The following is a 12,135-nucleotide window of genomic DNA, read 5'->3' on the forward strand; positions in this document are numbered from 1 at the left end:
GCTTTTAGTTACAAATAAAAATAAAAACTGAACAAGCAAAACCGGTTTATATGAGAATTTAGATTTCTGGCCAAGATGGAGTAACAGGAAGAGAATTTTCCGTCTTGCCCAAGAAAAAATGAAAACCAACACTCCACCCAAAAATAGAATATATATTCTTTCCAAGTAAACACAGAACATTACCTATATATTTCATATTCTGTGACATAAAGAATATGTGTATTCAATTAAAAGAGTCAAATCATTCAAAGTATGTATCTGATCACATTAGAATTTTAATTTCAAATCAGTAACATAAACATACCTAGAAAATCCCCAAATATTTGAAACCAAATGGCACATTTCCAAAGGTCCACTTAGAAGGTATATTGAGATAAATAAAAACAAAAATACAGCCTATCAAAATTTGAGGGATACAGCTAATGCATCAATGAAAAGCAAATAGAATTAAAATACCTATATTAGAAAAGAATGATCTCAAATCACTTATTTTAGCTTTGATCATAAGAAACTAGAAAAAGAAGGACCAATGAAAACCAAAGTAAGCAAAAGAAACGAAATCATAAAAACCATAGCAGAAATCAAGAAAATAGAAAACACAAAAACAATAAAATGATTTCCTTCCGGAAGGCTGAAGAGGAGGGAATACTCACCAACCAACTCAACCTATAATGCCAGACTTAATTTTGTAAGAAAACCAGATAAACACTTCGTAAGAAAACAAAACTAGACCAATATTTCTCAGAGACATAGGTGGAAATTCCTTAATAAAATTTTCTCAAATAAAGTCCACCATTATATGAAAAAAAATGTCACCATGACCAAGTTAAGTTTACTCCAGGTATGCAAAGTTTCACATTCAGATATCAATTAATGTAATATCCTCTACTACCAGATTAAAAAAGAAAAAAATACATGACCATCTAAATAGATATGGAAAAACATCTGATGAAATCCAACATCAATCCCTGAAAAAAACTCTCAGCAACTAATAACAGAACTTTCTCAATAAGATAAAAGTACCTACAAAAAACCTGTAGCTCACATCATATTTACTGGTAAAAGATTGAATGCAAAGATGAGGAAAAAGGTGAAGATGTCAGCTCTCACCATGTTTGTTCAACAGTGTCCTAGATATTGTAGTCAGTGTGATAAGGCAACATAAAGAAATAAAATGTTTTAATAACGGCATTAAAGCTGTTTTTATTTAGACACATAGATAAGAAAATGTAGGGAGGTTATAGAACATTCATTATATTAACGGTGGTGATTTTGTAGGTATGTACATATGTCAAAGCCTATCTGGATATACACCTTTAATAAGAACAGTTTATTGTATGTCAAATATACTTCAGTAAATATGTTTTAAAACTTTCATACAAAAGGTAAATGTACTGCCTTGCACAATAAGTCACAAAGTAGAACATCAGTTACATCAGCACTTTAATGTTAAGATCTCTCTGCCTTGACAATTGTAGATTTCTCCTCTCATTTTCTTGGGATGACTACAATATATCCAGCCATTGTGTTCCTACATAACAAAATCCAAGTGCAAAACAACAATAACAGCAAAAACAACAAAATATCTATTTAAAAGTGAAGATAAATTACTTTCTAGGGAACTTCCCCTCACTTGCAATTGGTCGGAATTTCATGCCATGCTCAATCAAGCAAGAATAATGAAAATGTATATTGGTTTCAAGTATTTGTTTCACTCTCTAAAATATATGAACAAAATATCTGAACAAAATTAGAGTTCTAATAACAAGGTAGCCAAATGTAAATGCCTTTTGGGAGAGCCCTACTATCAGGGACTGACATAGTCATTATGTGGCTATCCAGTTAGGATTATTGAATCAATTCCTTGGTGAGGCTAAAAGAATTCTTTATTGCCAACAAAAAAATACAATATATGTATTTTTGAAACTGTGAAGAAAGGGTTGGGGTAGAACAGCTTTTGAAAATTCTTAACGTACTCAAAATTATTTTAGTGGGTTATAATGAATTTTAAGTTGCATTTTTATACTCCAAAGATGAATCAGTGTTGATACTTTTTGTATACCCATTCCATTAATTACAATTATGTGATATTTTTAAATAGAAGCATGCATTAACCTGAGGTAAGTGGCACTGGAACTATTGAAAATTCATTTTTGGAATACTTTTGTGCACAGAGTGCATCTATCAGACCAAAGTCACAGTCAGGACAAACATGAAGTGGGTTAAGAGAATCTGATGAGCATATTTTGAAGAAGATATATAAAACTACAAAAATTTCCTACTGAGAAAACTTGAAGACAGGGAGATTTGTTAGATGAATTTTTAGAAAACAAGTTGAGTTCCAAAAGTGGAAGTTCTGAGAATTACTAACAATAATGATGAATGTACTGACAAATCTGAAACTGTTCCCAGATTTTAGTAGAAATCCTGACTAAAAACTGGCAAATCTGCAGTATGGCTCCCATCTCCAACGTCACAAGGGCGGAAGAATGAAGCTACAAAGTCTCCATAGGCAGAGCCAGGCGTTAGTATCTCACCAACTTCTGGAAACAAGGTTCAAGCTCAATACCTCTCTTTTATCTCCTGTGTGAGACAAAGAGCTGTGAAAATCCAACAACCCTCCAGTGACTAGGGTGGGTCTATAAAGACAAATGTCACCAGCTCTTCCTGCATTAACAGGCATGAAAGTTAAACAGGTCCTCTGGGCTCCTTCTTCATAAGTAATGAACACTGAGGCATGCAGGTGGAAAACAGGAGTGCACACCATGTGTCTTGTGTTGACTGCTATAGCCCAAGCAGTGGGTCTCTTGTCTTTTGTACTTTTTACTTCTGAAAATACAAACTGCTCTTTTATTTCCCAAAATGATGCTGTTGATTTGGAATGCTATGTCTGGCTAACTGCTCTGCTTCTGTATTTCTCTTCATACAGCATTCTGCCTGCTACTTGATTGAGTGCCTAAATTTGGAGAGCACTGTAATTGGCACAGCAGATCAGGCAGCAGGGGGAGGTGGGTGGGTGATACACCGTGTATCTCTCCAGGTAGCTTTAAATAATAAAAAAACAATGCTTTAAGTTTCTGCTAACAGAAAGCATTCCACTGAGGACACTGCTTGAATGTCACCAGTTTAGCTTCAGATGGGCTTTGAATGTGAATATGATGAGATGTCTCATGGCTTCCTCTGTCCAAACAAACATATGTTACTTCTGTGTTTGGCATGATAGAGATTCCCTTTTCAGATTTACTGAGACTTTATCCCTTTCTCTTGAAAAGGAGCTTAAAAGAACCATATTTCCAAATTTTAAGATGTTTGCACCCAGATCCATTAAATTAGTATGTCCCTCAAAGGAAAGAGTATTTAAACATTTCACATTGCTTTATAATCACCACAGAGCACTCTGAAGTCATCGTGAGGACAGGAGTCAGCAGCTCTTGGCTGATTGACACTTGAAACCATCTGCCTCTCCACCTTCCCCATGTTGCTATCCTCAAGACACTTTCTAGTTTCCTGGTCAGAAGGTACGAATTCTTCTTTATATTCCAGTATTCCTCCTGCTCAGTCTACATGTTTTCCAAATGCCTTCTGTCAAATGCAGACATTATTGAAGTGCCTGATCCAGCAGGATGGGAAAGGGAGGCGAGCATTCTAACTCTCATGCTTGGGTAATGGGAGTGAGCACATGACTTCCACCCACTGCCTTAATAATAGGCTTTGTGAAGCCCCTCCCCTCAGGCCTTACTCCCACTCTCTCCCTCTTGAGTTCACTGCTTCAAAAGAGAAATCTATTTGTACCTCACTCATTCCTCCTTCCTCCTCTTCAAACATCTTCCCTCCTTCAAATATATCTGTTTGTGATAAATCTGTTTGTCAAATCATTCTTCTATTCCCATTTATTTTTTAAGGAAGTGCTATATTGTATAACACGATTATTTATTACAAAAGAATAAACAAAGAATTCTAAGTACCATGCAAAAAGAAACGTAACTGTGTGTGATAAAAATTTAACTTATAACTTATTTGGGAATTCAATGTTTAATTGGCTGGGACTGCTATTTATTCTCCAGATGTCCCCATCTTCCATGGTCACAGCTTATATTTTAAGTGACTATCCACAGAACTTTCAGAAGAATAATCATTAAGCTAGCCCTGCTTCTGTTATTAAAAAAGTAAACAAATGGAAATAATTATCTCTCTCCTAGGAGATTAAATAATGAAATGTTTCAGTTCCACACATCTTCAGCATTAAATTCACCCTAGAGGAGTGTAATACTATATGTATATAAATCTATTGTGGTAATAAAGCTCTGACTACTTATAGAAATTACAATATTATAATTTTTTACAGTTATCCTAACAAGAGAGCAAGAGTAGGTAAGAACTCACCATTCATTGTGCATTTGACAATTTCTGTAAAGTCACAGATGATGCTTTTAGTTATTGTTTTTATGAAAACATAGGAAAATAAAAAAAAGAAGAACCTACTCCTGAAGACGACATACATTTGAAGGCCTACCATGCATTATAAACAATGTTTTACATATATTACTTATGCATATATGTTATAAATGATATGTAAAACATATGCTACATACATATTCTACACTTTTTACTTACGTTAACCTTATTTAATAAGAAGCTTGAGAGGTATACGATTCACATTTACAGATAGGGCACTGAGCTCAGTAAGCTTAAGTATCCTACTAAGGGTCACACAACTAGGAGTGGCTGAACTACGCTCTCTGGCCCTGCTATATCTATTCTGTAGCCCTCATGCATTCACTATATTGTGGAAAAGGTTATGGTTTCCTGGGAAATGTATCTACAGGAGCTCAGTGAAACATATGTTCTGCCAAAGTCATTTCATTAGAATGTTGGCCAAAGCCTGAAGTGACTCAGACTCTGTGGATGTTGAACAGATTTTAGGTCCCTGCCAAATGTAGCTGAGTTAGAAACAAACAAAATAACCACAAACAAAGGAGGAAAAACATTCACGTGTTTTTAGGGAGTGAAGTACCTTCTAATGGCTCTAAAAATGCGTTCACGTGACTAAACATCAGGCTTTTGTAATTATACAAAATATTTACAAAAAGCCTCAATTCCAAACAAAAGGAGGAACATTGCCATTGCTAGATGCACTTAAATATATTACAAGATTGTGTTTTTCCTTGTAAAAGAGAAGCTTAGCATCCTGTGCAGTATCCCGGCTGTTTACCCACAACATGTTGGGAAAGGGGTGACTTTAACTACATGTGAATCTCTATAAACCATCTTCCCCCAAATAATAAGCAGGAAGCCTGATTCAGTATTTTTCTGCCAAATTAGAATGACCATCAATTACAAAATGTCAAGTATTACAGAAAAACTCCAAAAGAAAAATATTATACAACATAGTCACTGCTGAACCCATAAAGAGGACAACAAAAATCAATGCAAAGAGATAATTAAGCATTCTTTTGAATCATCATTAATGACAGAAAACACATCCTAGCTTCATTAGTAAACCTCAAGGTGCAGTGCAACTAATGGAACCCACTGGCAGCCTCAGTAATATTCCATTTCTGAGAGCTTTTGTGGCAAAGGGGGCTCCAGCGGAGAGGAAGGGGGAGAAATGCTTAATCAATTTCCTTTAAAGTTCCTTGCTGCTTATAGAATAATAAATCAATATTTCATGTGTTGCTTAAGAGTCTAAGACAATGGAAACAAAGGGAAAAACATTTTTTCAAAGATGCAATTGTATTGTTGACTTAAAACAGCAGATTAGTAAAGCAAACTAAACCATTGCACTTTTTTACCCAAATGCATGAAAATATCAGAGCTAATCAAGTGCCATATTGTCAAGCTCAGTCATATACAATCCTATCCTTACTACATAAGCAATTTTCTCCCCTTCCTCTTATTTCAAACATTTACTTTGAAGTTTAAAAACGGATAAAATCATTTTGAAGGCTGCTGAATGTATGGGCCTTTTGACAGAAGGACATTTGTAAAAGGAGAAAAAGGCATGTGGCACAATGAAGGTAAAATAACCGACTCACAATCTCCTGCCGAGATAGCAGGAAAATAAAGCAAAAGTGGTGCCCATCCAACATGTCATTCCCATCAGATAACATGCCATTACCTTGCTAGTCCCAAACGTAGGCTTATTCCTACATACTTCAGAAAAATAAAACTTTTAAATTAAAGTCACAGTAAACTTAGTTTAGATTAGAAGAGCTTCTATTACATCTCTGGTACATTTCCCTTCTGAATCATCCAAAAAGATGTAAACCTAGTACAAATTCATCTTACATTATGGTCTTCTTCTGGAAAAGACTTTATATAAAATAAAACCTGGCATTTAGATTGAAAAATATGACAATCTCAGTATCTCATGAAATATAAATAAGCCCTAACAACAGGCAGCATATGACAAAACAAAAAGCTTCAGACATAAAGTCAACAGACGGGTAGGAATTCATCATGGTCACACATTAATTAGTTTTACTAACTTAAATGCTTCTTTGAAAATATCTATAATCTAGGTCAAAATAGATCTGTCCTATTCACCCATCAAAAAGAGATGTACATCTTCTTGTTTTTTACTCTTCCATGGATGCAGATTTATACATATTTAATGAATAAAAGGCATTGCAAAAGGACTTTATCTAATATATAAAATGTTCTGAAATGCTCAGTATCTAGCAAGGTTACATAGCTCAGAAATATGATCTGATATTTAGCAAACATAAAACATATGGTCTATGAAATTTCTTCCATAAATTTGGAACAAAAGCTTTTAAAGAAAAATAGCTTTAATAAATTCTCTAAAGTCACTTTTTGTGTGACTCAGAAAATTGTGAAAAATATCCCTAATGCAACTGACTTCATTTGGTTTCAGAATTAATTTTAAATTAAAGTGTTTGATCAGTTATGGAATAGGCTCTCATTCAACTTCTCAGTCCCAATTAAAGTTACTTGAATCCAAGCTGATATGAAGCAAAGACTTTACCTTTGGTTTCAAATTGTATTCAAATACCATCAGATTTAAAACTCAGAGTAAAACTTGAATAACTGTATATTAGTTTTCTATTGCTATATTACAAATTCCCACAAATTTAGTAGATTTTAGCAATATCCACTTCTTATCTCCCAGTTTCAGATGACTGGAGCAGTCATGATAGGGTTCCTTGCTTGTGGTCTTAAGGCTGGAATCCAGGTGTTGACTGGAGCTGCATTCTCATCTGGAGCTCAGGATTTGCTTCCAAACACATTCAGATTGTTGCCAGAATTTGGTTCCTTACAGTTATAGGATGGAGGTTCCTGTTTTCTGCTGGCTGTCAACTAAAGGCCACCCAATATTTCCTGCCACATGGCCGTCTCCACAACATTGAAGTTGGCCCCTCCAAGGCCAGAAGAATCACCTGCACTTTGAATCTCTTTACATCTTTTAAGGGCTCGCCTGTTTAGAGAAGGCCCAGTCCAATAATCTTTCCTTTGATTAACTCAAAGTCAGTTGATTAAGGACCTTGTGATTGTACAGACTGGGTACACAGGAGAAGGGGATGGTAGAATTCTGTAATTGTAGGTGCTTTTATAAAAGTAACACTACCATAAAATGCTACTACATTTTATAAAAGGTTAGACTATGTTTGTTTCTTGAAACAACAGGGTTATTTCAACAGAATTTACTTGCATACATAACTGGTATAAAATGTTACACTTCATTACCAAAAGCCATTGGATACCATATAATTTGGTCAAGTTCTGAAGCATTACTGCTATGAAAATGTTTTTTTGCTCTCCCAAATGTAAGCACACTATGCAACCAGAGAAAAAAGAAGTCACTTTTGGTTAGGTCAGCCCCTCCCTCCCTAGCTCAACCACAAGGTCTAAGGGTATGCACACAAAACATCCAGATCCTGTGCCAGGCTGGAAGACACTGAGTCCACCATGGGATGGAAATGGGAATTCATAATGCTCCAATAAATATGGTGCCCATGTGCCAGCTGCTGTCTCTCACAGTATCCTGAGCACTACAGTGGCAACTGTCTTCCACAACTTCTCTATACTTTCCTGGTCCATTGAACTGGGTTATTGACAGATTTTTGCAGTACACTCTATGGCCTATATCTTTGAATAACCTCATTGTTATGGGTCTCTTACCACTTGCCTCAGATTTGGCCAGGCCCTTCCATGTGGAGCTGCACACTGTCTTCCATGTCCTTGGTTCTTGTTCCCATCTTGTTCCCTGGAGTTAGAATAATCAGAACCTCACTTCAATTGTCACCTCAGCTGGGCACCATGGCTCACACTTGTAATCCTAGCACTTTGGGACACTGAAGTGGAAGGATCCCATGAGCCCAGGAGTTCAAGACCAGCCTGGGCAACATAGCGAGACCCTATCTTGACAAAAAAAGGTTTTGTGGATTTTTTTTTTTAAGTTGGCCAGGTATGACGTCACATACCTGTGGTTCTAGCTACTCAGGAGGCTAAAGTGGGAGGATCACTTCAGCCCAGGAGATCGATGTTATAGTGAGCCATGATAGCACCACTGCACTCCAGCCTGGGTGATAGACCGAAGCCCTGTCTCAAAAAACAAAAAAAAATCACCACTTACCTAGATTTCTGTTATCTTGCTCTTCCTTTGGAATTGAGCCTTTTTGGATAAAAATACCAATCAGAATAACAAAAGTAGCAGTGACTTATTTAGTGCCAACCATATGCAAGGTACTCAGCTGCATATTTTACATTCATATAAGACTTTCAACAACTTTTGAATAAATTATTATCCTCATGTTACTTATAAAAAACTGCAACTCAAAGAGATTATGTAACTAGCACTAGATCACCTACCTGACAGACATAAAGGCTGGAATTCAAACTTGGGTTGAGCTACTCCCAAACCCCAAGTCCTTTCCTTTTTAATTAGGAGAGAATATTATTTGTTACCCAAACTAGGACACTTCTGAGACAATAGAGGGTCTCATTAATAATTGTAATTAATGATTATTATAATTGTTACTATAACAATCAAAATTAATAATAATGGAGAGGAACCAAGCCTCTTCCAGGTACATCAAAAGGTATAATTTTCTTAATTGTAGCTATAACACCCTAAATATCCCAGGCCCTGTTTCGTCAGTAAGAGACCTTTTAGTGACCAATCCAACAACTGGAGTGACTTTCTCAAGCCGGTCTCACCTTTCTTCCCTTCCCGCTTGATCAACAATGCACAGGTCACAGCATGCCTCAAGGCTAAGCCTATTAAGCTATTTCCTGTTAGTCTAAATAAATGACATAGTTTGAACTTAGTTGTAAAGCTTCGCAAGTCATTTTCACATTCTTCAATTTGTTTACCTGTAGCTCCGCTTCCCCAATCATTAGCAAGATTTCTCAATTGCATCCTATAGACCAAGGAAGCTTCAGAATAACTGAGATTTTCTCTATTAAAGCTATACACATAGTTTCTAGCACAATGATAATCCCAAAAGAAGTTTTCACAATGTTTAGGGATTGTAATAAATGTAGACACATACATAAATATAATATCTTTGTGCAGATAAAGATACATACATGTAGACAGTTTTTACGTAGGCTCTCTCATATCTAGATCCATACAGAGCATAAATATTTCTATATTTCATTTTAAGAATTCATTATTACATAAAAGTAAAAGTCTCATGAGTTGGGACTATGGTACAACATTACACATGGCTTAGTATACAGTGAGAACACTAGAGAGAATACAAATAGACTAATTTCAACTAACAGGTCATCCCTAAGTCTACAGGTTCTGAAAATCCTATAGTAATATACCCAGTTAATTTCAGTTTCCTTTTCTATAAGTAATTTTTCAAAGGTATTCTATGGATTTTCCAATGCTTTGAGATTCTCTTTTAGAAACTGTTATGTGGATTTTTAAGCTAGGAAAATGCTATTTTAGGAAATGATCATTTACCTGTGCTTCCTAGAAATACTTAATTTCACTTTCCTAACACATTTCACTTCCCCAGGGACTGTCATTCAATTCTTTGCATTTCTCAAACCCCTGAGGGAGCAAATATAAATTACCCTGGGATATTTCTTATTGATCTAGCCTTGCCCTCCATAGAAGACAAGAAAACAATAATTGAATTGTCTTTATAAATTATAGAATTAAAATATGTCTTCCATATAATTTTCCATCTTATTATTGTGGTTAAGCAGTAGTTAAGATTATCCCATAGGAAAAAATCTATATTCAGACAAATGTGGGAGACATTACACTTTCCATTTCTTCTCTCAGTACTTATTACCGTCTTAGAGCTTTTGAGAAGTTTGGCAATAAAGAACCCAAAAGAATTTGACTATAAAATCCTTTTCCCAAAAAACACCTTCAAGGATCTCACTGGGCTGCAATTACATGAAATACACTGGGAAATGCTCTTTTAAATGACAAAAAAAAAAAAAAAATCTTGAGACTGGTTTAGTGTGTGATCATGTCTTCCACTACAGACAAAGGAAAATTAAAACACAGAAATGCAGATACATATAAAACAAACACTTCCTCCTACCTAAGCCCTAAGGAGGGAGGCTGAGTCCTAAACTGTGTATTGAGCAAGGGGCAAATCACAGCACTGGAAAGTCCCTTATGGTGAGGTCTGGGTAATCCCATAATGAGATATTTCCAAGCTCCCCTGGAGCTGGCATCTACAATGAGAACACCTTGATATCAATTACCCATTCTCTGGAAGTAGAGGTAGAACCACAAACTCTGCATGGATCTTTAAAAGGAGCAATTCAGCAAAGTGGCCAGGGTAAGTTTCATGGTCAACATCAGAGCAGGGGAAATGTCAGGGCAGAGAGCAAAGTGAAATTTGTTTTCACTGTAATACTGAAAGGAAAGTTTCATGTTGACCAGCAGTGATAGTGATGAAGCAAATAGGTTGGGGAAGGACAACTGATGGGGCCAAATCTTCCAGGTGTTTCTTAGAAAACACCTGCAGGAAGACCCTCAGCCAGAAAACCCAGCAGCAAGGAGATGACAATTCCCTGGGCCAAGTGGAAATGAGGAGTCATCAGAAAGATGGATAAGAAGTTGCTGCTTAACCATGATTTGTCATTTGGGAAAAACATATGTTCATGGTACGGAGTCTATTTGCAGCAGAAGAAAATCAATATTCTCCTCTTTTTTCTTTCCAGAGCCCACCCAAAAAAGCTTATCAAAAAATTCTGTGCCTGGTACTTGTGGCCCCTTTCACAGGGTTTGAATGGGCTTTCCAACAGTAGTCCCACTGCTCACTTAAAGGATGCCTAGAGCAGGATTTCTCAACAGCATCACTGGCATTTTGGGCCAAATTAATAAATATTTGCTCTGGATGGCTATCCTGCATTGTAGAGTGTTGAGCAATGTCTCTGTTTTCTATCCATTACGTGCTAGTAGTACCCCTTCAATTGTGACTACCGAAAAGAGCTGTGGACATTGCCAAATGTTTTCTAAGGAGCAACTTCACCCCTGGTTGAGACTAGAGAAAAGCTATAAAACTCTCAGTATTTTACATGAAAATAAAGAACGGACTGTATTTATAACAATAACCTTTAGCAGGAGGTTTGAGGTTGAGGTTAATGGAGTAATGGTGGGAATTTGAAATCCTCTTCCACATTTGCCTGCTACATCCCAAAAGTTGGTTACATTTAGGGGAGTTTTATCCAACATTTATTATATTTGATATTATGTATTGCATGTTGTTTTTTGCCATGTCTCAGCTATCCATTGCCTAGGCTAATTTTTTTCCTCAGTGAGGTTGCCAATTTTTGTGTGAGTGGTGTTAGGTAAGTAGATTCATCTGCCATAGGCTGGGTTAGCCTGAAGCACATCCTTCAATGGGAACTAGGACATACATGTGTATGTCCTAAAGAGTTCTAGTGGTTATGATTTGTGAAGGGAAATATACATTGTTCATGGTCATCTATGCTAGAGGATAAACCTATGGTAATAGCTGTGAATTAACCACAATTGCAGAGTGTAATGAGGTTTGTTGTTTCAGTAAATTTATAGGGAGAGAGGACTTTAGAAGCTAGTTTTGAATAGAATCAACAGATGTAAATTTGTTAAGTTGGAAGGATGTTTTATAACTGCCATTACAAAGAATGCAGATTTAGGATGAAATCAAATGA

Source organism: Symphalangus syndactylus, chromosome 7, assembly GCF_028878055.3.
Source record: "Symphalangus syndactylus isolate Jambi chromosome 7, NHGRI_mSymSyn1-v2.1_pri, whole genome shotgun sequence".
Lineage (NCBI taxonomy): Eukaryota > Metazoa > Chordata > Mammalia > Primates > Hylobatidae > Symphalangus > Symphalangus syndactylus.